The sequence below is a fragment of the Rutidosis leptorrhynchoides genome, chromosome 9 (assembly GCF_046630445.1).
Source record: "Rutidosis leptorrhynchoides isolate AG116_Rl617_1_P2 chromosome 9, CSIRO_AGI_Rlap_v1, whole genome shotgun sequence".
Lineage (NCBI taxonomy): Eukaryota > Viridiplantae > Streptophyta > Magnoliopsida > Asterales > Asteraceae > Rutidosis > Rutidosis leptorrhynchoides.
In genome coordinates, this window is record NC_092341.1 from 74,032,404 (window position 1) to 74,036,799 (window position 4,396).

A 4,396-nucleotide genomic window follows, 5' to 3' on the forward strand; every position below is an offset into this window, starting at 1 on the left:
TCTTCTCGGTACCGGTGGGAAGGTTCTTCTTGTTGTTGACCTGTCCTTGATCTAAAGTTGTACTGCACACGTAAAACATACACCAAAACAAAAGAGGCGCATAGACAATAGTATGCATTAGTGTGAGTTCATTATAAATTAAGTATATGTTCAAAAATACATATAGCACATAATTATGTTAATCATTCGTATGAACATTTTCTCAAAAGATTAACATAACTAGTCTAGCGTTTTAGAAACCAAATTTGAACATGAACCTCATATCATTCTCATCCCTCAACCTATCACATTAGACACAAAGTAATGGAAACTTAACAATTTTCAAGTATTTATAACAATTAAGAACTAAAATATGTTAGATTTCCAAAACATGTTATGCTCAAAATGTGATACATATTTATGAAGTACACAAATTATCTCAAACATTCACAAACACTTTGCTAGGAACCAAATCCAACCAAACTTAAAGCCAAAATTTGGATTTAATTTTTACATAAACCCTAGAATCATGAATATACCCTAAAAACACAATGTAATATGATTTCAAGTTATACAAAGCAATTATAACAACCAAAAGCATGTTAATGTTCATAACAATTAGCAATTCAAGAAAACCCACATAAATTTCTTAAACAATCCCAAAAATTAAGCATGAAATCGAAGTGTTGAAAAGAAAATTAAGTGGAATCACATGAACATACCCTAGGCATCTTGATTTAGGCTTTGATTTGAGAAGAAATGATTCAAATTGGAAGGATTGAAATTAGGGTTTGAAGTGTTTTAGAGTGAAAGAGGGAATGAATCTGCAATTTTTGGTGAGGAGTGGGAAAAAAACGAGTGTGTGGTTGTAATGAGGAGATAAAATTGTGGGCCCCACAAAAATTTGAAGCTGATCCGCCCATTTTTTAAGAGTGCGCCAAGCGCACATTTTGGGTGCGCGGCGCGCACTTGTGATCTGAGTTTAAAAAAAACCTTCTGACCCATTTTTTGCAAAGTGCGCTGAGCGCACATCTTAAGGGTGCGCGGCGCGCACTATTGTTTTTCAGCTGTTTTCGCGTTTGGTCGGTACAGTGAGGTTGGTAACATATTGGTGAACGTAATGGCTTTCAACAAAAATTAAAAATCACACAAAATCACGTAATTCACACAAAAACCTATTTTTAACATTTGTGAAGGTTTCAAAAACGAGTCGCTTCACCCGACTCTTCCCCCAAACTTAGGTAGCTTTGGGGTTGAAAATGAGTTTTACCTCATCTTCAATGTTCATAGGTCCATCAACATATAGTTTGACCCTGTGTCCGTTTACCTTAAATGTGTCATCCTTCGCATTTCATAATTCTACCGTTCCATACGGAAAAACCTTGTTAACAACAAATGGTCCCATCCATCGAGACTTGAGTTTTCCAGGGAAAAGTTTAAATCGTGAGTTAAATAACAAAACACGATCACCTTCTTTAAAATCTTTCAGATTCTTAAGACGGGTATCGTGCCAAACTTTGGTCTTTTCCTTGTATATGAGCGAGTTTTCATATGCGTTATGTCTCAACTCATCCAACTCATTAAGTTGGTTCAAACGAAGGTTTTCCGCTTCTTCAAGATCAAGGTTACATGTCTTAAGAGCCCAATGTGATTTATGCTCGATCTCCAAAGGGAGATGACATGCTTTCCCATAGACTAGACGGTAAGGTGTGGTTCCAATAGGAGTTTTGTAGGCGGTTCTAAATGCCTACAAAGCATCGTCAAGCTTTGTTGACCACACCTTGGGATTGGATCCAACCGTTTTCTCAAGGATCCTTTTTAGTGCCCGATTCGTATTTTCAACTTGCCCACTTGTTTGTGGGTGATAAGATGTAGAAATTTTATGGGTTATCCCATATCGTTTTAACACCTTTTCCAATTGAGTGTTGCAAAAATGGGTACCACGATCACTAATTAAAGCCTTCGGGGTACCGAACCGGGCAAAAAGCTCTTTAAGAAAAGTTACAACTACTCGTGCATCGTTTGTGGGGAGGGCCCTTGCCTCTGCCCATTTTGAGACGTAGTCAACTGCAACGAGTATGTATTGGCTGGAATGAGATTTTGGGAATGGTCCCATGAAATCAATGCCCCAAATATCGAAAACCTCACAAACTTGGATTATGTTTTGAGGCATTTCATCTCTTTGACTGATCTTTCCTGCCCTTTGGCAAGAATTGCATGATTTACATATACGGTGGGCATCTTTAAAGATGGTAGGCCAATAAAAATCGGCCTCGTAGACTTTTCTCCCCGTGATTTGGGGTCCGAAATGTCCACCAGTGGGACCAAGTTGACATTGGAGAAGAATTTTATTGCATTCTTCCCCGAAGACACATCGACGGATTATCCCATCGGGACACCGTTTGAAGAGATACGGGTTTTCCTAAAAATAGTACTTTAAGTCACTGAAAAATTTCTTTCGTTTTTGATGTGACATACCGGTTTCTAGGAATCCACCCGCAAGATAGTTGGCTATGTCAAGTAACCAAGGATCATCAATTTTCTCATTTTCATGAGATTTTCGTCTGGAAAGTTATCTTGGATAACAGTCTCATGGAGAACCTCAAGATTCGGGTTCTCAAGGCGAGAAAGATGATCGGCAGCTAGGTTTTCAGCCCCCTTTTTATCTTTAATATCAATGTCGAATTCTTGCAGAAGCAAGACCCAACGTATTAACCGGGGTTTAGCATCTTGCTTAGTGAGCAAGTACTTTAATGCTGAATGGTCTGTATAGACAACCGTCTTTGCTAGTACCAAATAAGATCGGAATTTATCAAACGAAAAGACAATTGCCAGGAGTTCCTTCTCGGTGGTAGTGTAATTAAGTTGGGCTCCTTGCAAGGTCTTACTAGCATAATAAATGGGCTGGAAATGTTTTTCAATTCTCTGCCCCAAGACGGCACCAATAGCAAAGTCACTAGCGTCACACATAAGTTCGAATGGAATTGACCAATTCGGCGATATAAGAATGGGTGATTGCGTGAGTTTTGCTTTAAGGAGGTTAAAGGTGTTAAGACATTCATCCGTAAAGACAAATAGAGAGTCTTTTTCAAGAAGTTTGTTCATTGGGGTTGCAATTTTAGAAAAATCTTTAATGAACCGACGGTAGAAACCGGCGTGCCCCAGAAAACTTCTTACACCTTTTACATTTGACGGTGGTGGTAATTTGGCTATGACTTCCACTTTAGCTCTGTCCACCTCTAGTCCCGCAGAGGAAATTTTATGACCTAAAACAATGCCCTCTCTTACCATAAAATGGCATTTTTCCCAGTTAAGAACAAGATTAGATTCTTCACACCGAATCAACATACGCTCAAGATTATGAAGACATGAGTCAAAAGAATCACCGAAGACTGAAAAGTCATCCATGAATACTTCCATAAAGTCTTCAATCATATCATGAAAAATAGCTACCATACACCTTTGGAAGGTGGCAGGAGCATTGCATAAGCCAAAAGGCATACGTCGATAGGAGAAAGTACCATAAGGGCATGTAAAGGTGGTTTTCTCTTGGTCCTCGGGTGCTATAGGGATTTGGAAATATCCCGAGAAACCGTCAAGAAAACAATAAAAGTTCTTTCCTGCCAACCTTTCCAACATTTGATCAATGTAAGGAAGAGGAATATGGTCTTTTCGGGTAGCATCATTTAATTTTCTGTAATCAATGCATACCCTCCAACCCGTGATAGTCCTGGTTGAAATTAATTGGTCGTCTTCATTGGTGATAACGGTCATGCCACCCTTTTTGGGTACACATTGGATCGGACTCACCCAAGGACTATCCGAAATTGGATAAATAAGACCCGCATCTAGGAGTTTGACAATCTCCTTTTTAACAACTTCTTGCATATTAGGGTTCAGTCGCCTTTGTCTTTGTACATATGGTTTATAGTTATCTTCCATTAATATCTTATGCGTACAATAAGAGGGACTTATACCCTTGATGTCATGAATTTTCCACGCTAGAGCCGGTTTATGGGCTTTTAACATGGAAACTAGTTTAGACTTCTCACTTACAGAGAGTTCGGATGAAATGATAACCGGGAGAGTAGAATCCTCTTGAAGGTAAGCATATTCCAAGTGACTTGGAAGTGGCTTCAGTTCCAAAACGGGAGGTTCTTCAATCGATGTTTTACATCGGTACTCATTTTTTAAACCTAACTTTCTGTATTCTTCATCATTTGGCTCATAACCATTAGCCATCAAAGCGGTCAACATCTCCACTTCTTCCACCATGTTCACTTCATCACCTTCTGCAAAAATGCATTCTCCCGAACCTTTCAATTCTGGAAATTCCTGCAACAACTCTGAATATGTGTCTACGGTTTGCAAATAATAACATTGATCATCAGTAGACTCGGGGTATTGCAAGGCATGG